The 26,999-nt window shown below is 37.1% G+C and overlaps 1 protein-coding gene across 7 annotated transcripts in view; it reads right to left on the bottom strand.

Annotated features, from left to right (window-relative positions):
• osbpl6 (oxysterol binding protein-like 6) overlaps window positions 1–26,173 on the bottom strand; it is an 89,475-nt gene extending 63,302 nt beyond the window's left edge. For 4 of the 7 annotated variants that reach the window (XM_048192845.1, XM_048192849.1, XM_048192848.1 and 1 more), the window contains exon 1: window positions 25,913–26,173. The gene's annotated coding sequence lies outside the window, so the exon portion shown is untranslated. Of the gene's footprint in view, window positions 1–13,336; window positions 13,886–25,912 lie in introns of those variants that run through there. The other 3 variants (XM_048192853.1, XM_048192852.1, XM_048192846.1) reach the window with 3 other exon arrangements.
• Between the last annotated feature and the right edge of the window lie 826 nt (window positions 26,174–26,999).

Below are 26,999 nucleotides of genomic sequence, written 5' to 3'. Positions count from 1 at the left end.
TCGTGGTCGTGTGGCCGATCGCGGCCTTGTCTCTGTGTGGCCCTTCGTGGTCGTGTGGCCGATCGCGGCCTTGTCTCTGTGTGGCCCTTCGTGGTCGCGTGTGGCCTTGTCTCTGTGTGGCCCTTCGTGGTCGTGTGGCCGATCGCGGCCTTGTCTCTGTGTGGCCCTTCGTGGTCGTGTGGCCGATCGCGGCCTTGTCTCTGTGTGGCCTTCGTGGTCGCGTGGCCGATCGCGGCCTTGTCTCTGTGTGGCCTTCGTGGTCGTGTGGCCGATCGCGGCCTTGTCTCTGTGTGGCCCTTCGTGGTCGTGTGGCCGATCGCGGCCTTGTCTCTGTGTGGCCCTTCGTGGTCGTGTGGCCGATCGCGGCCTTGTCTCTGTGTGGCCCTTCGTGGTCGCGTGGCCGATCGCGGCCTTGTCTCTGTGTGGCCCTTCGTGGTCGTGTGGCCGATCGCGGCCTTGTCTCTGTGTGGCCCTTCGTGGTCGTGTGGCCGATCGCGGCCTTGTCTCTGTGTGGCCTTCGTGGTCGCGTGGCCGATCGCGGCCTTGTCTCTGTGTGGCCTTCGTGGTCGCGTGGCCGATCGCGGCCTTGTCTCTGTGTGGCCCTTCGTGGTCGTGTGGCCGATCGCGGCCTTGTCTCTGTGTGGCCCATCGTGGTCGTGTGGCCGATCGCGGCCTTGTCTCTGTGTGGCCCTTCGTGGTCGTGTGGCCGATCGCGGCCTTGTCTCTGTGTGGCCCATCGTGGTCATGTGGCCAATCGCGGCCTTGTCTCTATGTTGCTTGTTTTCTTGTTCTTTCTCCTTCTCTTATTATGTTTTAAGTAAAATTTGCATATATATTGGTGGTGGTGTTGGTGCTATGTTATCATTACTAATCTCAATCGCTCTCGTCTTTTGTCTAATCTTCAATGACTCTTGTGGCTTCGTCTCTGTTTTTATATGGTGTCTCAAAATGTTGCTGCTTATGATTATTGCATCTGTCGGCCTTTCACGGTCATTCTACTATTCAAGGATTAAGTGTATGAGTGGCTACCATGTCCGCCATCGCCGCTCAAGGCTTCATGTCTACTGGCCTAACGTGGCCGTCGTCGCAGCTCAAGGCTCGTGTCTGTGTGGCCTAACGTGGCCGTCGTCGCCGCTCAAGGCTCGTGTCTATGTGGCCTAACGTGGCCGTCGTCGCCGCTCAAGGCTTGTGTCTATGTGGCCTAACGTGGCCGTCGTCGCCGCTCAAGGCTCGTGTCTATGTGGCCTAACGTGGCCGTCGTCGCCGCTCAAGGCTTGTGTCTATGTGGCCTAACGTGGCCGTCGTCGCCGCTCAAGGCTTGTGTCTATGTGGCCTAACGTGGCCGTCGTCGCCGCTCAAGGCTTGTGTCCATGTGGCCTAACGTGGCCGTCGTCGCCGCTCAAGGCTTGTGTCCATGTGGTCTAACGTGGCCATTGTCGCCGCTCAAGGCTGTCGTGTTTATGTGGCTTATTATGGCCTTTTTCTTTATGTGATATTCTTTCTAAATCCTTCATGCCTAATTATTATTATCTCTGTTTCAGGATCTGCAAGACTCATCACTGGTGCGTATATATTCCTCTCACCTCTTTTGGGGGGGTAGGCTCCATCCAGTTGTGATATCTATTTACCATCCTTTGGGGGTCGGCTTCGCCCCTGCCTTCATTCCGGGCAGGATACGCCGAGCCTACAACCATTTGGATGCGTGCTACGGACGGGGCCTACGCCAAAGAACTTTATCTCGTTGTATAACTTTCTGGTTGTTAATAAATTGTGTTTAAATCATAAGTTATTTTGCTCCTGAGTCTTTCTGGTAGAACTTATATTACATCTTTTGAAAAGACGTTCTATGGCACCTTTAATTTCACTGGATTACATTTTAATGGTATATATTAATTTATAATGGTTTGATTTGGTAAATGGTTTATTTAAATGTAATAATCAATAAGCATGTCTAATCAATTGAATTTATTAACAACTTAATAATTAAGGGCTCCAGACTGTGACCTTTTTCTTGCCAGTGAGAGTAAATTTTGTTAGAGGTCACACTGGTGCGGCCAGCACAGCTCCGATCAGCTTCGACTAATATTAGACAGCGCAGTGTGAGCTCAGAACAGGTTTGGGCTGATCTCGATCATTCAATACTGCTACTACACAGCATTGGGAAATCAAGAGAGGAAGTGTTTGAATTCACCGCAGTATTAATAACACTGGTGTGAGATCTAGTGAGAAGCATTCAAATTTGATTAAATGTATAGCCCTACTTTTGATATATTCATGTTAAAAGTTGCCAAAATCGGTGATAATACGCACTAATCTGTAAATTCCATTTTTATAACTGGATTCCGTGATTCAATCCACATTTTCCACATTGCAGAAATCATAGAGCCCTACTATACTAAAAATAGTTTCAAATTTTCAGACGCCCTGTGTCGTTCACCTGATATGTGATATCAAAGAAATTAACATTTGTTGCATGATTAAGTTTAATATAACATAAAGCAAACTTGTATAACTTATAATAAAGTACCAAACATAACTTAGAGAAGTAAATAATGCTGTTATAAGTCTCTCTCTCTCTCTCTCTCTATCTCATATATATATATATATATATATATATATATATATATATATATTTATATATATATGTGTGTGTATGTATACGTTTATGGCATTTGTGAGAAACAAAAGTTCCAAATGACCTGTCTATCAAACTGACCCAACACAAAGCTCCTTCTTAAATACACAAGTGTCCAGTTACATCTGATACAGCCCCTCTCCACAAGCAGACGACAATCAGAAACCTCTAGCCTATAATTAATGCAACGGTTAACAAAAGAGGTAATTACTCACTAAACAGAAGCTCTAATAAGTCAATAAGATGTCTTTATGAAATTAGCCTAAAACCAACATAACCATGCAGATTATAATTCCGAGTAATATTTATCTAATATTCAGTTACCAAGAGTAGCTCAGGTAGAGTAACACACTGGATTCACAGCAAGTGTTAAATATTAATGTCCCCAAATAAGGTAATTCAGAAGCATATCCTGTGAGATTTATTGTTAGGATTCATCAAGGTGCTGCCTTAATTATCATTTTTAAAGCTTTTTCAAATGAAATCCTCCTTAGGAGCTGCTCTAAATGAGGCACTCCAGAAGCATTTCATCTTTAGTCATTCCTCAGGACCTGCTCTGTGAATTTGGTTTATCACATACCCCATTCAGAAGCATTTCATTTCCACTTATTTTCAGTCAGTAATTAGATTGATTTACAACATTACACAGTAATGGCTCGTGGTTTCAGATCGGATAAGACCAAAAGTGATGTTAACTGAAGGAGCGCTCCGACTGTGAGCCATTTGTGACTGATGAGTCTGAGACTTTGAGACTGAGTGGTTTGGACCGATTCGTTAAAATGACCCAACTCACGAGTCATTTATTTGTGAATCAGACTGAAACCGGTTCTGAATTAAGACTATTTTAAACATATGTAAAATTAGGCGGCAACTATGAACTGAAAGTGGAATTTCTAACGTTTATTCAATACCTTGAAGAATATCAGTATTCAATACCATTTTTGAAACCACAATGAAAGATTTCCAGTATATTTAGGGCATACATTTTGAAAAGTTAATTTACTTTTGACCATAAAGTATTCCTTGAACTGAATCACTGTTGTCTGAGATTCCTCAGGCCCATTAGCTCGGAGTCGGATTATATAATAATAATAACATTAAATTATTATTATTATTTCTAACACAGAAATGTATTCCTATTGTAATACAACTGCAGTGTAAAATAATAATAAAAAAGGAATATTTCACAACAAGTATATTAATTATTTTACTTTACAGAAGTTAAATTGTAATTCTTGTCTTAAGAGTTAAACCGCCCAGCTTTTATTTTGGTGGAAAACTACAGGGAGACCTTTAGGTGTCTGTATGACAAGTTAACAAATGCTTCTCAATACAAATCTGTCTGAAAGCATGAAATGCTGTAATCATATGTCCACCAAAATTTTGGAAATGATGACACGTTGTGTTCCCAAATCGCTAAACTCACAGCACATGGAGTTCCCGGCATTTACTGTGAACTGAGCCGATCTGAGATGCAGAAAAATAAAACCAACTTATTTAATCAAAATAAAATGGAAAAAAGAAGAAAATATTATCCTGAGCTATGAAAGTAAAATTAGATCCCTTCTGTTCACCAAACACATTTATTAAAGGTGCCATCAAACGTCTTTTTAAAATATGTAATATAAGTCTAAGGTGTCCCCTGAATGTGTCTGTGAAGTTTCAGCTCAAAATACCCCATAGATTTTTTTTATAAATTTTTTTAACTGCCTATTTTGGGGCATAATTATATATGCGCCGATTCAGGCTGCAGCCCCTTTAAATCTTCGTGCTCCCTGCCCCTGAGCTCGCGACTGCCTTAACCAGCATAAACAAAGTTCACACAGCTAATATAACCCTCAAAATGGATCTTTACAAAGTGTTCATCATGCAGCATGTCTAATCGCGTAAGTATAGTATTTATTTGGATGTTTACATTTGATTCTGAATGAGTGTGATAGCGCTCCGTGGCTAAAGCTAACATTACACACTAGGGGGTGTAACGATACGCTCAGGTCACGATACGATACGTATCTCGATACGGAGTTCACGATACGATACGTATCACGATATTTTGAACAAAATGAAACTGAAATTCAAACAAGATTTATTAAAAAAAACATGAACAAATTTCAATAATTTTCCTTGTTGTACATACAAGATCACATTTCAATAAAATAAATAAATATAAAATTTTAATAAAAACCTTCTGTATTCAAATTAACAGTTGAATAGGGCTGTCTGTCACTGAAAAAAAATGTTAAATTTAACATGAACTTAGAATTATGAATAGGGGCCGTTCACATGTCGCGTCTAAAAACGCGTGGAAGGCGCGGCCGCACCGCTTCTCCTTCTTTCCAAAGCGCTTGCGCTCCCGTGGCGTCGGTCGTTGCTATGCAACCATGAACTGAGCTCTCTAAGAGGATCAGGATGTTTCTGCAAAGGATAAATGATTTCTAGCCCTTGCATTAGTTTTACTACGAGATATATTGATGGAGATAAGATATAAAAACCACCATGTACAGCTATGATCAGCTGTTCGGCTGAGCTTTTGATGTTTTGTTACGGAAAGGCCATAGCTGATCGGTTGATTCTTGTCACACGACCTGCGGTGCGCTTGCGGCATTCTGAGAAGTTGAGAATTGCACGCGCGTCGCGACCGCGTTGATCCCTTTATGAGCGCGCCTGCCGCGCGGCTACATTTGAAAATAATAACTGACTTGCACGCGGAAAAGACGCAATATGTGAACGGCCCCACAGAACTTCTTAAAGCAAAGCATCGCAAGCGTCTTTTGCTTTTCTGTGAGCACAGCCGTTGCTGTGCACTGCGGTGAAAGAAAGCCACGACGTTTCTCACGCGACCATGCAAGAGACTGACATGAGAAACGTTTAAACCTGCTTGCAAGATTCAATGTGTGCGCGAAACACTTACTGAACTAGAGAGCTGATTGAGACACACCATTTACGATAAATCGTTACACCCCTAATACTTATAGTAATTTAAAAATGTGGTAGCATTGGATCTGGACAGGAAGGATAACTCTGGGAGTTGGAAGGGGTGTGTCGCGATTCTGCCTTCTCACATCGCGATACAGGTTCGTGGACCTGCGTATCGCGATTTCGGTTTCATATCGCATATCGTTACAGCCCTATTACACACTGTTGGAGAGATTTATAAAGAATGAAGATGTGTTTATGCATTATATAGGCTGCAAGTGTTTAAAAATGAAAATAACGACGGCTCTTGTCTCCGTGAATACAGTAAGAAACGATGGTAACTTTAACCACATTTAACAGTACATTAGCAACATGCTAACGAAACATTTATAAAGACAATTTACAAATATCACTAAAAATATCATGTAATCATGGATCATGTCAGTTATTATCGCTCCATCTGCCATTTTTCGCTATTGTTCTTGCTTGCTTACCTAGTCTGATGATTCAGCTGTGCACAGATCCAGATGTTAATACTGCCTGCGCTTGTCTAATGCCTTGAACATGAGCTGGCATATGCAAATATTGGGGTCATACATATTAATGATCCCGACTGTTACATAATTCCCAAAATGTAATAATGAAATATTCCTTTTTTTTCTGTTAACATTTTCATTAAATGCATCAGTAACATTTAAAGTATTTCAGCTTTCCTCATCACGGTATCTGATACTGATTTCCCTTGACTCAGCACAATCCTGCCAGCCTGGAAAACGGAAAATCCTTCCTTCCACTGACGCCATTAACGGAACTGGGTTCAGTCTTCCATTTATCTCACATATTCGACTACAGATTTTCCGTAAACTATCCCTCAGCACAATGGAGATTGATGAAGACCTTTAGAGAATGTTGTTGTACTCAACTGTGTGTGTCTGCTACATTATTGTACTAAGTGAACCCCCCACACAATGACTAAGTCACTACTGTGTGAGGTCTGAGGGGCCCACGTGCCCCATACTGTGCACAGATCAGCTTCACTGTGAGCTCCAGCCATTTAAGACCTCATAAATGTCATTGTGAGTCAGCTCTAGCAACAGTCAACAGTACAGGACTCAATACGTTCAGTATGTCAGTTACTAGTGTTGTCACAATACTGGAATTTCTAACTTTGATATGATTCCTTTAAAAATATCGATATTCGATACCATTTTTTAATACCGCAAGGAAAACTGCCATATATACATTTTTAAAATGATCTCATAATTTTTTTATAATTTGGGTAATTTTGTTGCAAGCTTTCACACAGCACAGGGAGGCTTTATTTAGGACTTTGAATTTACAAAAAAAGACAAGTAAACAGTAATAAAATAAGAACAAATAAACAAATTGCAAACATTAACACAAATAAATACAATACTAGAATGAAGAGACAAATGAAATAAAGATGGATTAAGTTTTTCAGGTGGGCCTAACAGTAGTATTCAGGTAAAAAATACCACAGAAATTTAATAAAAAAAATATATACACTGTATAAAATAGCACTGGATCATCTTCACTTGTAAAAATTAAATACAGATTAATCCTTATAATTACAGTTAAAAAACTGTGATTTCCTTTTTTTCTTTGATTAACATGATGGACAACAACAGGTATATTAGGCTGCTGTCACTTTAAGAGTTTATGCACGGATCCAATATACTGTTACACAACATGTGCTTTCTCTTCTTCAACAATTTACGTTCCAAAACTGACTGTGTCTATGTGAATACTCACCAAGACGGGCATTTTGACAATTTTGTGTGTATTTGACCATTTAAGTTCAATAAGCCATAAAAAAGAACTCAATTGGGTACTCGCAAGCTGCTTGAGAGACAGCTTTATGTGTGCGACACTAGATCAGTGAGGTTTGCGCTTTTGCTGGCATGCACGAAACCTGCGGGAATGAGTAAAATTAAGTGCAATACCCACAACTCGTGCTGAAATTCAGGACATGTAACAACACTATTCAACAGCAACGAGTGAGTGAGAGGAGAGAAAAGAGAGAACGAGAACGGGAAACTGGTATCAGTGTATCAGTGATGCAGAAAATGAGTACTGGAATCGTTTCAGATATTTCAGTGTCAATATGAAGAGTTGGGTTCGAGTCCACCTTATCTGAGTTTGAGTCGAGACTGAGTCTTTAACCAATCGAGTCAGAGTCAAAAAGGGCAGAGTGCAAGTCCAACTAAACACTACTGTACATCATTAAGTCAATATCTTAGGCTTGTTTTAACTATATTTTTTTGATTTCACATCATCTCATTAATAGTATCCTGCTGAGAAACCTGAAAGTCACCATGTAACGGAAGTTACCTCTGTATTGTGACATATTTCTGAGTGAAACAGCTTTTCTAAAGTGAAAAACTATAGAGCGGGACTTGACTGTATCCAATGATATAAATTCAACCGGTAAGCAGGTTACTTTGATAAAAGGGAACAGTGTATTGGGATCTAAAGAGGTTTGGATATGTGGGTTTTATATGACAGGTGGTTAGCTATTATGCCATATTAGATGCCATATTGAATTTTACGTGGATGAAAACTGAGGCTTTAAAGTCCTTACAATGGCATACAGTGTGTATAAAGCTCATATATCAAAATAACTTTCAAAACTCACAACTTTCAAAACTATTTCACAAGTTTTTGTCTACTGAAAGTTTTTTGGAAGCATGTTTTGTCAGCTGAACCATTGTACAATCCATTGAACACGCTGTACTTCTATCCCTATACAGCCTCGTTTTCATTCGTGTCAAAAAATAAATATGACATGTTCGAATTTTTAATGTATTTATGGTTAAGACATTACATTATTTGCAGTTCATTGTATGGATCTAGTTTTCAAATGGATGAATATTTGGTTAGGCCTCTGTCCTGCCTGCCCATATACACAAAGCCACACCTGCATTTTCCATAAGTAAATGTATCATAGTAAAAAGCTATAGCAATAATCAGTATATAAATAAAAGAAATAAAAGAAATAAATAAATAAATAAATAAATATTTTTCACAGTGTGGACATGGACTCCAGACTCGGCACTTAAGTTTTTATTAACTCCACCAAAAAAAATATTGTTTTTTTGTCATTTTGATGAACGGGTCCCAAAGGCTTGAGTCCGACTCAATCCTGAGAAAAATTGCATCCGTGACAAGTGCAAATCCGAGCTTGAGTACCCCAACTCTATCGATACGTATCTAAATATTGATATTTTTGACAACCCTATCAGTTACAAGCTTAATTTCCTGCCCAGTTCATGCAGTAGGATAAGAAAACAATAGATTTGATGTGCATATTTTAAATCAAAAATGCTTAAGTGGTTTTAACTAATAAATTTGTTCGATCAAGAAATCAGTTGCTCCCAAGGTCTGAAAAAATATGCAATAAAGTGCAGTAGTGAATGGTTCTTTGCCACCTGCACTCCTTCAGCCGTGACTATATTCACAATATCTGAAATCATCTCTGTACAATGAATGTAAATTAAAGTGTGTGGTGTTTTTTCAGATTCTGAATGTCAACAGCATATTTAATTATTAAAGTTGTTCTTCTGCAGTTATGTAGTTCAGTGGTTCATAGGGGCCACTGCCTGGGGAGAAAAATCTGTTTTTGTGCCTGCCTCTTTTTTATCGTTCTAAATTGCATCTTGGAGGATAAAGACCTAGAAAATCACAGACTATATCCAATGATTGTTTGCTGTCCAGCATATAATAAAGCTTTTAAAGGACTAGTACACCAGAAAATACATTTTCTGGTCATCATCATTCAATAATGTCAATTCAAAACTGTATGACTTTCTTCCTTGGAAAAGGAAAGGTTATGTTTTGCTCATTAAGAAGCGTCACGCCAGGCTTGGCATCATCATCACTCCAACATAAGTCATGAGACAGGAGGCGATGCCTCTGTCACACTATGATTGGCCCATTACTCTCTCAATGCAATCTGTGAGTGAACCGGCAATTAAAGCTGTACCTCTGTGATGGTCATGACACCTGCAGTGTTTGCTATGGCTAGGTTGACAATATTGATTAATCAGTTTTAATAAATCTTCATTTTGATGAACCAAGATCAATTCTTTAATCTCAAAAATGATCTAGTCTATGCTGTTTTCAGTTGATGCATAAACAAAACTTCACTAAACATTATTTGTAGTGCCTGCCACCCAATAATCGCAATAAGCTTTGTGTGTTACTTTTGATATAAAACAAAGTCTCAGCTTTCTAATTCTATCATGAAATTCAAACAATACTGTTTTGGTGCTCTTTAATATGGCGTGACGGATCGCTTTAGCCGCCTCGGTTCAAGCACCTCAGTTCATCTCAGTGAGGTACAAACTGACAGGAGTCCCTGAGTAGTTTACAGCATTAGTTGAGAGATTGTTTTCCTTAAGAAATATTGACATGTGCTGTTCCTTATATATCCACTTTATTCCTGACGAGCCTATGCGTTTTGAATTATGGGTTGCACTTCCGGTTTGGGGAACTTCTATTCAAAAAGACTGAAACGAATCATTTCAAATCATAAGGTTGCCCTACAACTAAAGCTTATCTGTCAGTTTGACTGAATGAGCTGTCAATTTCCCTTCATGTTTTATTTTCAGACATCATGAGAATAACGTAACGCTTGGTATTTTAATGAACAAGAATATCTATGGCAAGAGCTCTTTTCAGTTGCTGTGATCTTTTCCTCAGGATTATTTTCTTTTTTCCCCTTTGCATACCGCTGTAATAGTAAGGAAAAGGACAACATATTCTGCCCATTTGTGGTCTGTCTTCCCGATGTAATTTACGATATATCCCATTAATAATTCACTGGAATGTACGAAGAATCTCTTGTTTTTCTCCTTAAATCCTCACGTCTCTTACCAGGTTTGTTTTCACAGGTAAATACAATTTATTATTTGACAAAATGACGGAAATCACTTTAAAATATTATCACGCAATGCTGAAGTTAATGAACGTTTTTGAATATGGCAGCGTATTTTACATAATACAGATATATATTACTACAGTGATATTTAACCCGTCTGTTATTGCTGTGGAAATAATCGCGCTTCTGGGGTTATTCATGGTCTGTTGAAAGTAGCTTGTTGATGCTTTTACACTTTTATAAGTCCTTTTATTGTCCGACGGTTGAAGAGTGAATCGAATAACGTCATCTCATTGTACACATTTTTTAAAAGAAAAAGTGTATTATTGTGTACAGCTTAACGCAAGTTACACCCATAATTCGCACAAAGCATCATGGGGCTTAGAAATAAGGTGGATATATCCAAACGAATAAAGAGCTTGTGAACCAGAATCGATTTGTGAAATCTGTGAAAATTACCCAGCCCTAGTGATTATTTACTAGATTTATTAATGGTCCAAAACATGACTATTAATAGTTACAAAATAAAATAAATACACTTTTTTGATTTTTAAATAGTATGTTAATATAAATATACTATAATATTATATAGAGATGCACTGATACTAAATTTCGCTGTCGATACCGATAGCCGATTATTCATAATGATATCGGTCGATGCCGATACCGATAGTTTGATTTTTCTTAAGGAAAAAAATCTCTCCCAAATAATGCTGCAAACTATACTTGTAACCCTCTCATTTGGTACGTTATAATAGTAAAGGTTACAATTAACAACAGAGGTATTATATTCTAGACTGGGTAAACCCAGCCTGATCTGCCGGCGATTTGATTTCGCCCGGCAACTCAGTCTGGAAACCAGTACATTCAATTCTACTGCTTCTGTTACACTTTTGCGGGAACCAATCACAGACTGGCTTTATCCACCTTGCTCGCTATTGGCGGGTATAACACGATGGCGATAGAGAAGCGACGGCAAGCACGACCGTCAATCCAATTCCTTTTAACCTCTCGACGATGCTGAATGACTTCTTTAGTTTAGCAAACAAATCGCTCGAGTGGGTGTAAATACCACTCACTTTCATGTTTTTTTTTGTTGTTTTTTTTTATGCACAACCTGCAAAAATCGCTCGATGCCATTACTGCTTCTGCAAACCGATGATCAATGCTACAAACCAATACAAACTAAACCTGTCTGGAGTTTTCGCGTCGCTCTGCAAAGTACGTCACCCGGATCGTTGATCTGATTGGTTGAAGGACTGTCCAATTGCGTGAATAATGCTCGTTGATCACGCCTCTTGTGCAGTGGAAAATACATACAGTCTCCCCAGACCAATGTTCAATTTTAAATCGAGCTTGGTCTGGTGATAGCCAGACAAATTATATTCATCTGTTTTTTATTTCCAGATATAATAATTAGCCTACACTCAAATAAAAACTGAAATGTTGGTATAAAATTCAGCTGCACATAAGGTAGTTTTTATAAGAAATTGTCTTCATGGCAGATTTACTCAAACAAATAATTAACAATGAATAAGCTCCTCTCTAGTGTTTTTTTATTTATTATGTTTTTTATAAATATATATAGCTAACATTGTAAAACATTCCTGAGGTAAATGTGATGTTATGTGACATTGTTTACAAGCTGTTTTATTGACATCTTTCAGCAGGTGAAACACAGTTGATGTGTGATTACATGAGACATGATACATTCCAGTAAGCTGTACTGTATCTTTCAACATACCTTTTGATGTTCATGCATTTTTTTCGAGATGTAACTTGTATTAATGCGGAAGAAAACACTCGCGCTCCGTGTTGCCACCTGAACTGAGGCATTACAGCGATCCGACACGTCACATTTAAGAGCACCAAAACGTCATTTATTGTTTGAATTTCGTGATAAAATTGACAGAATTTGAAAACTGAGACTTTGTTTCTTATCATGAGTAACAAAGCACAAAGCTCTTTGCGATTATTGGATGGGAGACGCTATAAATTACAGAGCAAGACATGCAAGAAAAAAAATAAAATTGTGCGCATGTTTTAGTAAATTGAGAAAATTGGAAAAAAAGTAGTAGGCTAAATCGTGCGCACAATTTACTAATTCGTTCTCTCGATTTACTTAAACGTGCACACGATTTAGCCTACTACTTTTTTTTCCTGCATGTCATGTCCAGGGCTCCAATAATGTTTGATGTAGCCAAAAAAAAAAAAAAAAAAAAACGCAAACCTGGCAACCCAGGTGAACTACGGGTGATTCATAGGGTCAAAAAGAGCTAAATTCATCATGAGAGATTTTCTTCACACACAGTATGAATTGCAGCCTGAACACGTTTTTCTTCCCCCTTTAGATCAACAGGATACAATCGCCCCCGATCATCAGCCGATGGGCGATAGTGATAATAATAGCTTTTATCGGCCGATACCGATTGTTGGCCGATACATTGGTGCATCTCTAATATATAGCATTTGTTGCTTGTTGATAGTGACAGTACATGGTTTCGGATTACAATACACGTTTTCAACATATGGAAGCACATATGTAAACTTTTTCAGTGAATAATGACCAAATTTCATTGTGTTCATCAGACTGTATGGCTTCAGCAGACTTTAAATTTAGCTGACAATTGATTGACCACTTTTATGATTCTTTCATGGTGTTTTTCTTGTCTTCTTTGGAGACTGTCACCTTGTGTTCACTTTGTACTTTCATTGTATAGGAAACAACAGTGTGATAATTATATCTAATCTTCTTTTGTGTTCCACAGATGAAAGAACTTCATATGGGAATGAGATGAAGGTGACTACATTTTCATTTTTAGTCAGTTATTTCTTAACTGTGACCCCTCCGCTTGCGGTTTTGAGAAATGACTGTTTTTAAGTACCTCCACTAAAGTCCATGATGCCGAGGGGAGCTGTGGGTTGTAGGGGCCTTGTGAAGTCAATTATCGCCACCATCTTTTGATCAGTTCCAGGCTGTTATGTTTGCTCTAGCTCACCAGCTGTTCCACCTCCTGTCTGCATGCAGATTAGTCAGCGTAGCTTATGAGGCCAATCGGCGTTGTCATCACTGCCTCTTCACAGGCTTTATAAAGGGGTCAACTGAGGTGCAGTCATTTATGTTGAGAGATTAGAGAAGTTCCAGTGGGTGTGCGTGTGACATCTCAGCCTCACACGGTTTCCTGTCAGTTAGGAAGTCTCTTCTCAGAATATCCCCCATGGCAGGTTGATTCCCATCTTCAGTTTATACATAGCTGAGCAGTTGAGGAACTTCACTCCTGTAGGGATCCTCTTTTTCCAAGATTGTCGAGTTCTGCCAAAAATAAAAATTCTTATACTGTACTCACCTTCACACGCTCCAAATATGACAAAAATAGCACCATAAAAGTGGTCCATAAAACTTGTGTGCTATTTAGTCATACATTAGCTTTGTGTGAGGATCTGACAGAAATAGCAGTCATACATATTAAAGGATTAGTTCACTTCAGAATCCAAATTTCCTGATAATTTACTCACCCCCATGTCATCCAAGATGTTCATGTCTTTCTTTCTTCAGTCAAAAAGAAATGAAGGTTTTTGATGAAAACATTCCAGGATTTTTCTCCATATAGTGGACTTCACTGGGATTCAACGGGTTGAAGGTCAAAATGTCAGTTTCAGTGCAGCTTCAAAGAGCTCTACATGATCCCAGATGAGGAATAAGAGTCTTATCTAGAGAAACGAACGCTCATTTTCTACACAAAAAAAAAAAAAAAGTACAAAAAAAAGGTAAAACAACGATGTCGGACAATGAGTTTTTCACCCTGCCTATGAGTTTTTCTGCCTACGTCCGCATCACGCATGACTAGGCATGTGACGGTATCAAATTTTCATGTTGCGATTAATTGATGAAGCTTTTATCACGGTATACGTGTATATTATCACGATATTAAATAAGTTGTAAAACCATTTTTGTCAGTTTAACAGGTTTAAGAACTCTTTTTGTAATAAAACAAAACAACTCTGACTGAAATTTTCAAACAGATTAAAATGCAAAAGAATTAGGCTATCCACAAGTTTCCTACGCCCCATGAGGCCTTGCGTCAAACGTGGGAGCGTCTTCCGGTTCGAAGTAAACAAGCTGGACGTGACACTCATTCATTCAACAGTTGACAGTCATTCAAGATTTAACGATCCAAACTTGCGAACGTTTGTTTTTTACTTAAAGATTTAAGATTCCGGCATCAATATTTGAACAATGTTTTACAATAAAAAAAAGTGTTACAGTAATAGTAATGTATTAATTTATGTCGAGTGCACATCAATCATGCTAAATCTAACTGATATTTATATAGACATGAAAAGAAAACACAGACCTATTCAGTTGCACCTGCTTCATTTATTTACGATTACAAGAATGCACAAAACAACTGCATTAAGGCTTTTAAATTCAAAGGCTTACACATTTAGAAATATATTGATAACATACCCTATGTTTACGTCACTTTTCGGAGCATTTCTATTTATTTTCCTCTAAATTATGCGATGATTGCTATCCGAGGATGTTTGCGCGATCTCTCCGTCTATCTATCCTGATCCTTTCAGCCAGAGCAACAGAGGGAGCTCATGAGAAGACAACGGGAGTTATGAGTTATACGAGTTAACCGGAGTGTGTGAATCTGTGAAAGATATGCATTTGTCAGGAATCAACAAAGGCACAGGGAAGAGACAGATAAAACATTAAACCAAATAAATACACGATTATAATCACATCTTCATTCCTCAAGCAGTCTCTGATATTTTCCATAAACGTGTGTATTTATTATCGCAATGGTTAACATAAGTAGCCTTTAGCATCGCATACAGTGGAAACGCGACTGGCTCTGGCACGCACGATAAAAAAGGAGTATAATATCACATCATAAGGCTTTGGTGCATCAGTGACGGGAAGTACAGACAGCGGGTTGTTCAAGTATTGCAGGGTCAGGATGCTCTAGTCATGCAGCAGCACTTTTGTGGAAGGTCAGTAAAATCAAGAGCAATTAAGGGCACGAAAACTGTTTATTGTATTGTGATATTATTAACTAATAATGTAGTAAACTGAGATGTTGTCCCTGAGCACCGTAACGACATCTCTCATAAAGATTTGCAACTTTACAAAGTAAACAATGATCCAAAAAATGCTTAGCCTCTTCGCTAATTAGCACACAAAATACCATTGGTATGCTGCTTCCGCCGCCTCACCGGAAGTTGTACCCACGTTCTCTTTTACAGTAGCGCCCCGCGGAAACAGGTGGATAAAGAACAACAGATAACACTTTACTCTATTTAATGCATTAACTAAGATTGAGCAATAGCTACATTTGTTACAGAAAGTGTTATTTTTTTGTTAATGTTAGTTTAGAAACACAACTGATCATTGTTAGTTTTATCTCAGGTCCATTAAATAAGTTATTTTGATTTTAGTAATGTTATTAGACAGTAACTAAGAAATTAACATTAATTAATAATAATTAATACTTTATAAGTATTTTTATTGTCAGTTTAGTGATAATGAATTAACATGTTAACTAATAAAGCTGTATGTTTTCAAAGTTTTACTGAACAATAACAAATAATCAGAACATTTCTAATCATTAGGGCATGTTGTAGTCCAGATTAAAATATAAAAATCTTTAGGTTTGAAAATAAATACCCCTTTTAAGTCTTTTTTAAGTATTCAGTATTTGGTGGTGTGATGAACAACACTGAGATTACAAAAAAATGAATGGCTGTTTGAAGCATTTTAAAAACTTCACTAGCCAGTTACTTTGTTTACACGGTTTCCGTGGTAACCGCTGCACTCTGCTGTTCCATCAGCGCCCTCTGCTGTCAGAGAGTGAACGCGCACTTTCATTCAGCTCGTCTCCTTCACTGGTTCCGCCATGTGCTTCTCGTGCACGCTGGGATTGTTTACATCTGAGCGCGTGTTCTTTTGACGCAGAATACAGCGGTGTTGTGCATTTTATACGACTGATGGGTAAAGTATTCTTAATTGCCTTATAAAAAATTAATAATTGGTAATAAATTATTATTTACGGTATTCTGAAGTGCCGACGATTACAATATCGTGCATATTCATTATCGCGATTTATCGCATTACCGAATATCGGCGCAAGTCTACGCATGACCTTTCCAACGTGATTAGCCTACATAATGCGTGGCACATCGCAGAGAAGTGCAAGATGAGCATTTTTTTTTTTTTTAGAAAATGAGTGTTCGTTTCTCCAGAGAAGACTCTTATTCCTCGTCTGGGATCATGTAGAGATCTTTGAAGCTGCACTGATACTGACATTTGGACCTTCAACTCGTTGAACCCCAGTGAAGTCCACTATATGGAGAAAAATCCTGGAATGTTTTCATCAAAAACCTTCATTTCTTTTCGACTGAAGAAACAAAGACATGAACATCTTGGATGACATGGAGGTGAGTAAATTATCAGGAAATTTGGATTCTGAAGTGAACTAATCCTTTAAGAAGACTTTGAATAAAAGCCAATGGAAAAATCCCAGTGGGTTTTTGTCAGGGAAACCAGGGTGCTGATAGCTTCCAGGTTGGCCTACAAAAATATGCCATCCCTGCAGCTCTCTATTCAGCATTCTCACTTCTTTTAAGGTACTTGTATGGTGACTTTTTGTCACTCCTCGAGCTCTAGAGTGTCCGTCTCATCTTGTGTTCACAGAAGAAAGTTTTATCATGGATCCAACCTGCTTCTCTTTGGGAATGTGTTTGGACCTCAGTCTCAAAAACTCATGATGTCAGTCTGTGAAGCGGTAGCAGCTTTTTTTTTTTGGACTGATGTGGCTCCGCCGGTCCATCTCGCTCAGCAGGTGTTCATTTCTGTTTGAATGAGATTAAGTGCACTGCTCCAGTGGAAACCCACAAAGGTGAATGAGAATATATTACGCAGTCTACATTTTGTCTTCTCTAGTGGCAATTCTGGATTTATCTCCCATAATTGTGAGTTGGGAGGCCTCTGGATTTCCTCTGCACCCTGATTATCTGTTCAGCAAGCCTCTCCCACACACGCTTCAGGCAGGATGGAGATATTAACCAAAATAAAAGATTATTACAACGGCTATTATAAGAATGGCTTGTTTATGAAAAAAGTTTCCAAACAAGATGAACGTGACTTTAGCTACAATATAGGCCTAACAATTGTATTAAACATTCACAAGACCTTTGCAAACAATGCCCTGACATCCACCCATAACACAAACAAACACTGATCACATTTTCATCTGAAAATATATAAATCTAGTTTCTTTACAACTCTGTGAAACTGATCCGCACTGCCAGGAATTGTTTCATACGGCTAAGCCACTGTGAAAATAAGGTTAGATGATGATGGAAAGGTTAGAAAATGGAAGGTCCTTGCTTATTTGGATCAATAGCCGGATTTTATCTGATTTGCTACACAGAGCACAGATTTGTGAGGCATGTTCCCATGAGAGGTGTGTAAAATCGTCACAACCAGAGGAGCAGCAAGGCCACTGATCTCCTGCTGCTTCATCTGCATCCGGTGGCAAATAAACAGTTGTGCCCTTTATTAAGTTGCCAACTAAATCCCACGGCACAGACAGATTAGGAATCGCTTTAGGTGTCATTTACACCTGATGTCAAGATGTTGTTCTCTGAAGGAGCAGATTAAAGTCACCATGAAGTCAAAATTGACTTATTTTTCATGGAATACTGCAGTATTTATTATAAAAGAGTTATCTGTGCACATTATTATTTTTTTTTAATTCATGTTCCTCATAATCTTGAATCAGAATATCTTCTCCTCCCTATTCCAGTGACATCTCTTCAAACTGTCACTCACATGAGATCCACCAATAGCAAACCACAACCATCCAATCAATTCCCCACGGACAAATCAAGCCCCGCCCTACTTTTGTTCTTGTTCCAGAAGCGGATTCACTTAGATACACATCACAAAGAAACAGACAAAATAGGAATGAGCAACACACCGTGGATGATGCGCGAGGAGCCACCTGGAGAAGGTCATCAAACTAGAATAAAAATAATGTATTCCTGATATTAGGAATATATCAGAAGCTGCACAAACATCTTATTGAGAACTTATGGATGTCAGTCACATGAATTCATTTGAACACACAAACGTGCACATTTACTGTATAATGATTCCTGGTAAGTGTTCAGAAACTAAACCCTTAGTCACAGTGAGGTAAAACTGTTAGTGTAGATATTTTTAGTAAATGTCACAACAATCTAACACAGGTTTTGCAAAGATTATTAAGTTGGATAGGGCAGTGTAGCAAATCTGCAGCTTGTGAGTATAGGAGCGGTCACATTAGCTAAAAATTGCAGGAAAAAAGCTCTATTGTACGGAAGAGGATTAGGGCCAAGCAATAATAAAAAAATAAAACCATCTCGAGATTAAAGTTGTTAAATTTCGAGAAAAAAGTCATTAAATTATGAGAACAAATTCGTTAAATTATGAGAAAAATGTCGTTAAATTTCGAGAAAAAAGTTGAGATAAAATGTTGAGAATAAACTTATTAAATTATGAGAAAAAAATCATTAAATTATGACTTTTTTCTCGTAATTTAATGACTTTATTCTCATAATTTAATGACTTTATTCTCAACATTTTATCTCGACTTTTTTCTCGAAATTTAAGGAGTTTTTTCTCGAAATTTAACAACTTTAATCTCGAGATGGTTTCATTTTTTTATTATTGCTTAGCCCTAATCCTCTTTCGTACTATTGTCTATTGTCAATAGAGTAGCGATGCATAAAGCACAGCTCATATAGAAGTCCCTTTCAAACCAAGCAGCTTTCTGTTGATCAACACAACAAGCTCTCGTGCAGAAATCAAGATTGCCTGGATTACTAATGAAATGGCTGGATTCATCGAACAACTTAAGTGCAGCAAAGTTGAGTCACACCTTAAAGGGATAGTTCACCTAAAACTCAGTTGATGGACACCATTGACTTCCATAGTATTTTTTTTTTTTTGGGGGGGGATTGGGGTCCATCAACTCTTTGGTTACCCATATTCTTCAAAATATCTTCTTTTGTGTTCAGCAAGAAATTCATACAGGCTTGGAACAACTTGATGATGATGACAGAATTTTCATTTTTGGGTGAACTTTCACTTTAAGTGCAGCAAAATGCTGTTACAGATTTCACAAGTATACTTTTTTCTTTTTTTTTTAGCATGTCCAGTTCGTCCCCACAATAATAAGTGTAATCTGCTAGCTGCAAATACTCATGAAATCCATCTTTTAAACATAGAGGGAAAAAAACAATCAAATAAGGTTGAATTTGATTGATTTACTAAAGGGATACTTTAACCAAAAAATTAAAATTTTATCATCACTCCCAATCATGTTGTTCCAAACCTGTATGAGTTTCTTTCTTCTGTGGAACACAAAATAAGTTATTTTGAAGAATGCTGAAAACGAAACACCATTTATGTATAGACAAAAAAACGAAATTTCTCAAATATCTTCTTTTATGTTCCACAGAAGAAAGAATGTTTTGTCACTGGATACTAGAAAAATAGCATCTTTTCAGGGCTTCTCAAATGGCAACATTTTTCTCAACATGTGTATGGAGTTCACTGGCAGAGCATGTAAAATTACAGTGAACACAAAGGCAGACAGTGAGCAGATGGGCACACTAATCAACCTGCTGAACCCGGCTCAGTCCAGCCCCCTTTAAAGCAGGATAATGTCCCGTGCAAGACACCAGCCAAGATACAGGAAGAATCAAGCAGTTCTATGAAAACTCTGGATTAGAGCGAGCACACAGCATGCACACTCAGACAAGCACACAGTGCACTGGAGATAAAACTCATTACTTTTATTGATCAGGATGTAGCTTTTGTTCTTTTAAGTAGAACACCCCCACCCCAGCGTGGGGCGGCCAGAGTCCTATAGCAGCCCACTGCTCAGAAACACACAAACATACACGCTAGGCAACTCCAACACAGCACATTAATTAGTGGTGTTTACTAAGACAACCATCACTATTACTATATATCTGCTCACACTCAGTGTATGTGTAGGAGTGTTGAAACCCCTAACTGAGGGAAAGTTCACCCAAAAATTAAAATTGTCCTTCCAAACCTGCATGACATACTTTTTTGCCTTGGCAACTAACTGAAATAGTTGAAGTACTAAAATTACTAAAAGTAAAAATAAATTAAAGCTAAACAGACATAAATAAAGTCAGAATTGCGAGTTATACAGTCAGAATTGCGAGATATAAAATCAGAATTTGAGATATAAAATCAGAATTGTGAGATATAAAGAATTGCGAGTTATACAGTCAGAATTGCGAGATATAAAATCAGAATTTGAGATATAAAATCAGAATTGTGAGATATAAAGTCAGAATTGCGAGTTCTAAAGTCAGAATTGCGAGTTCTAAAGTCAGAATTGCGAGATATAAAGTCAGAATTGCGAGATATAAAGTCAGAATTGCGAGTTCTAAAGTCAGAATTGCGAGATAAAAAGTCAGAATTATGAGATATAAAGTCAAAAATGCGAGATATAAAGTCAGAATTGCGAGTTCTAAAGTCAGAATTGCGAGTTCTAAAGTCAGAATTGCGAGTTCTAAAGTCAGAATTGCGAGATATAAAGTCAGAATTGCGAGTTCTAAAGTCAGAATTGCGAGATATAAAGTCAGAATTGCGAGTTCTAAAGTCAGAATTGCGAGATAAAAAGTCAGAATTATGAGATATAAAATCAGAATTGTGAGATATAAAGTCAGAATTGCGAGTTCTAAAGTCAGAATTGCGAGATATAAAGTCAGAATTGCGAGATATAAAGTCAGAATTGCGAGTTCTAAAGTCAGAATTGCGAGATAAAAAGTCAGAATTATGAGATATAAAGTCAAAAATGCGAGTCATAAAGTCAGAATTGTGAGTTATAAAGTCAGAATTGTGAAATTGCATGATATAAAGTCAGAAATGCGAGACAAAGTCTGAGAATTCAGAATTGTTATAAAGTCAAAATTGCGAGTTATAAAGTCTGAATTGCGAGTTATAGTCAGAATTATGAGATATAAAGTCAGAAATGCGAGTCAAAGACAGAATTGCGAGTTATAAAGTCAGAATTGCGAGATATAAAGTCTGAATTGCGAGTTATAGTTAGAATTATGAGATATAAAGTCAAAAATGCGAGTCAAAGTCAGAATTGCGTGATGTAAAGTCTGAGAAGTCAGAATTGTTCTAAAGTCGGAATTGCGAGATATAAAGTCAGAATTGTGAGTTATAAAGTCAGAATTGTGAGATATAAAGTCAGAATTGCGAGTTATAAAGTCAGAATTGTGAGTTATAAAGTCAGAATTGTGAGTTATAAAGTCAGAATTGTGAGATATAAAGTCAGAATTGTGAGTTATAAAGTCAGAATTGTGAGTTATAAAGTCAGAATTCCAAGACAAAGTCTGAGAAGTCAGAATTGTTATAAAGTCAAAATTGTGAGTTATAAAGTCAGAATTGTGAGATATAAAGTCAGAATTGTGAATTATAAAGTCAGAATTGTTATAAAGTCAGAATTGTGAGATATAAAGTCAGAATTGTTATGAAGTCAAAATTGTGAGTTATAAAGTCAAAATTGTGAGTTATAAAGTCAAAATTGTGAGTTATAAAGCCAGAATTGTGAGTTATAAAGTCAGAATTGTGAGTTATAAAGTCAGAATTGTGAGTTATAAAGTCAGAATTGTGAGTTATAAAGTCAGAATTGTTATGAAGTCAAAATTGTGAGATATAAAGTCAGAATTGCGAGACAAAGTCTGAGAAGTCAGAATTGTTATGAAGTCAAAATTGTGAGATATAAAGTCAGAATTTTGAGTTATAAAGAACTCACTATTGCGTGTTATAATGTCCAATCGTGAGGGAAAAAAAGTGATGTTTTTTCTCGCAATTGCGAGTGTATATCATGCAATTCTGAGAAAAGAAAAAAAAAGTCAGAATTGTGAGATAAAAAGTCGCAAGTATCTTTTTTATTTTCTTAATTAGTGGCGGAAAAACAAGCTTCCATAACGGGGTCTAATATTGTTTTGGACCCCATTGACTTTAATTGTATAGACATTTTTCAAAATATCTTCTTTTGTGTTCCACAGAAGAAAGCAAGTCATTGAGTGACATCTGTGGTGTGTAACTTCTTCTGCCCTGTTTGTGCTACAGACATGAATGATGCCTGAAATCATGTGCTGCGTTGAGGAGGGGTGTACGATTGCTTCTACAAATTACAATTTATTACGTTCCACAATTTTCACAGGTGCTTCTGACACTATAAACTTGATTGGCTACGCAGACTGTGTCCATGACGACAACATTCCTGTTCCAGCATCCTGCATAATTAAAGGAGCCAGTAATTGGCAGAATCAAGCACTGGGTCAGTTTACAACCGTTAGAGGGTCTTTTTATAGTCAGAGGCACGTCTCTACAAGTGCAGATGACAGACGAACAGTGTTTTCTTGAATGACTAGAGCTGTGAGATCCACCGACATGCACACATGAGCAAAACAAGCCTTCATTACATAATTATGACACAATGCACTCATGAAATAAAGACTTGCAGAAATGAAAACGACAGAGTTAATATTATAATAATATTAAAATCTAACTAATAACAAATACTAATAATAACTAACAATATTGTAACAACTTGCAAATGTCACAGTTTTACACCATTGGTAGGGCCCTATGATTTCCGGAAGGCAGAAAACACGGATCAAATCTCAGAATCCATTCATAAAAATGGAATTAGGGATGTGCAACGATTAATCGCGATTAAGCGTTTGCAAAATAAAAGTCTGTGTTTACGTAATATATATGTGTGTGTACTGTGTATAATAATTATGTATATATAAATACAGACACATACATGTATATATTTAAGAAAAATGTTAGATTTATATATAAAATATTTATATTTATATGTAATATAAAATATATATAAATATATATTTATTTAAACATGCATACATTTCTTAAATTTATACATGTATGTGTGTGTACTTATATATACATAATTATTATACACAGAACACACACATATATTACGTAAACACAGACTTTTATTTTGCAAACGATTAATCGCGATTAATCGTTGCACATCAATAAATGGAATTAACTGTATAAACACGAAATGTCACTGAATTTGTCAAATAGTTGATGAATAAATTAAAAGTAGGTCAGTACATTTAAATCGTTATATAGACTAGTGTCTGTGAATGTTAAACTGTATGAGCATTTTACCATTTCATTTCAGAAAAACTATCGTCATATCATAAACACGCAGATACTCAAAGGTCTTCACGACAACTCAAAATAAAAGTTTGGTGTGTAAATTGAAGAAATTGTGACGTATATGCCTGTTGTACAGTAGAATTTAGCTATGTTTCAATTTAATAATAATACTAACACTAATAATAATAATAAAAAATAAAGTTTTAATAATAATTTAAGGAATAATCATAATTTTTCTTTCATGTTTTAATTTTAAAAGGAAAGCTAATTGTGCAGCACAAAAGTTTGTTTAATGTGATATGATTAAAAGATAAAATATATTAATATTTTATGCCTTCATTTGATTCCCAGAAAAATTAAAATACAACAGAATTTCTGAAAAAAAAAAAAAAAACATTTTATAGAAATTAAATAAAAAAAGTTGTTTTTATGAATTCAATTAATTAGTTATGCTTTTTTATTATTAAAATGTAATTAAACCATTAAAATGTAATCCACAAAACTTAAAACAGAAAACACACAATTTGGTAAAAAATAAAACAGATTTTGAGAAAAAAATAAAATAAAATAAAATAAAACGTATTTCATAGGGCTCTAGAAAAAAGTAATTTTTGTTAAACTTTTGATAAATTGTTGGTAAATTGTATAAGTTTCATGATTTCAGTTAATTAGGCATGCTTTTTGATTACTAAAATTGAATTTAAACATTAAAAGTCCCAAAAAAAAAAAAAAAAAAAAAAAAAAAACGGAATACAGAAAAATTCAAATGGAAAAAATGGAATTTGGATAAAAAAAAAAAAAAAACGAATTTGGGAAAAATTCAATGGATTTCACGGGGCCCTACAATGGTTTATCAAAGCATTTTTGTTCTGATAAATGTAAACAGTGCTGTTATTGTTAACTAAAATTAAACTATATAAAATTGTTTTCAGTAATGAAACGCTGAAAAACAAACTCCGAAAAAAATGTAACGTTGCCTTGACCACTAATTGAAATAATAAAAAACTTTAGGACGAAGCACTAAAATTATTACACCTAAAATACAAATAAAGCTAAAATAAATAAATAAATAAATAAAGCATGTTTAATTAAAACAAACTAAAATTCACATTAAAATAAAATCCAATTCAAAATTTTAATAAATACTATAATAATAACACTACATGTAAAATACAAGAAAATAAAAATAGTGTTTGTTGAACGTTATTTGTGTTCCCAGCAATCATACGGGCCACTTCTAATGGTGTTTCTGTGACATTTTTGGAGCCCCAATTCACTCTCGTTGTATAACCAGAGCAGCCTGAACAATCTACCAAATTTCTCCTTTCGTGTTCCACAGAATAAACAAAGTAATCCTAGTTTGGAAAACAGTGAGGGTGAGTAATCCATTACTTTGTGTGTGTGTGTGTGTGTGTGTGTGTGTGTGTGTGTGTGTGTGTGTGTGTGTGTGTGTGTGTGATTGAAGTACTAATTACTGAATAAACACACCAACTCTATTAAAAGAGCAGGTGTGTGGAGTTTCTGCTGCTGCACTGTGGTTCACAGAGAGTTAAAATGAGGACTCATCTAACCACACTGACTAAAGTCAAACTAGCCATCTCAGAATTAACTCAGCAGCTGCTCAAGAGGTCAACATTATCACAATAACTTGCAGCAGTGAAATACTAGTGTCTCTAAAACACACACCGCAATGTCAGCGCCTGACCTTGGGTTTCTTGATCCCAAAAAAGTCACCCGGTTGTGGACAGCAGGGTCCAGTTTCCTTAGACGTTCACCGGGCCAGACGCCCAAAATCACCTAATCAGGTATAATCAGTCTGCTCTTCACCTGTACTAAAGCCTGGGGCATTAAACTCGCGCGCACAGGTGTTCACAAGCGCAGCATGACAGCGTTTCAATGCTGCACGATTAGATAAACAAGGGGTTGTGTTTCGGCCGGTTCAGTGACCTCATATGGGGTCCAGTTATTCGGGAAACACAGCATATGAGGCTCAAAATGAATCACAACACATAACCTTATAGGCTTCGTGTATATTAGTGATAACTCCAGAAGAGACTTTCCCATCTGCAAAGATGCGTGGCTGCCATTCATCCATTTTAATCAGCTTATCAATATCTAGAGGACATTGGCGACGGGACCTCTCAATCCTGAAGGAAATTAGCTGTTGGTGTGTGTGAGAAGAAAATAAAAAACATGAAACGGAAGCGGTACGTACCAGCGGTTCGGTGTCCACATCGTTTCTTGCGCAGAAACCCGATGCTGTGAATTAGCGAAGCTGTAGTCACGGTTAAATGAAATTTATCCCACACGGTCAGCGGTCAGTCCCCGCAGATAATCACAGTTATATTTGAGGAGGATCTCAAGGTTAGGTGTATGAAAGTGAGGAAAAGTGCTGTGTATGGCTGGATTTGAAGGCAGTTTAGACGGATGCTGCGGTAACGGTGACTGCAGGTCTGCGGTAAAGGCTGGACTGGATCTCCTCCTGGAACACTGGACGCGGCGAGACGCAAAACCAGGAGATGGATTCCGTCTGGAGTTTCTTATGTGTTGTAATGCATGTAATGTAGAACGTTATCGGTTTGTTTTACAACAGACAATCACCATGCAAACATCAGATCACACCGATTTATTTGCCATTTTAACTCATTTTTAAAAAAGTTTTAGGACTGCAAACCGAAGAGCTTATTAAATTAGCAAATATCCAATCATAAAACTTTCTATGAAGACCACACTTATAATGAATTATAGCCCCATTTTAAGTATTACTATTCTATAAATATATTCATAAAGACTCATTAAAGGGATAGTTCACCCAAAAATGTTTTATTCACCTTCAAGCCATCCTAGGTGACTATGACTATCTTCTTTCAGATGAACACAATCGGAGATATATTTTAAAAAATCTGTGCGACAGCCTTCGCATTCGACAAAAAGCATTAAAGGGTTGGTTCACCCAAAAATGAAAATAATGTCATTAATTTATTCACCCTCATGCTGTTCCACACCCGTAAGACCTTCGTTCATCTTCGGAACACGAATTAAGATATTTTTGATGAAATCCAATGGTCATTGAGGCCTGCATATATGCAAAATATTTTTGGTGTGCGCCAAAAAAAAACCAAAATAACGACATATTTAGTGATGGCCGATTTCAAAACACTGCTTCATGAAGATTCGGAGCACAAATGAATCAGTGTATCGAATCAGCGGTTCGGATCGCCAAAGTCACGTGATTTCAGCCATTGGCGGTTTGACACGAGATCCGAATCATGATTCAATACACTGATTCATTTGTGCTCCGA

Source organism: Megalobrama amblycephala, linkage group LG6 (genome assembly GCF_018812025.1).
Source record: "Megalobrama amblycephala isolate DHTTF-2021 linkage group LG6, ASM1881202v1, whole genome shotgun sequence".
Lineage (NCBI taxonomy): Eukaryota > Metazoa > Chordata > Actinopteri > Cypriniformes > Xenocyprididae > Megalobrama > Megalobrama amblycephala.
This window is presented reverse-complemented; position numbering and strand designations above follow the sequence as displayed.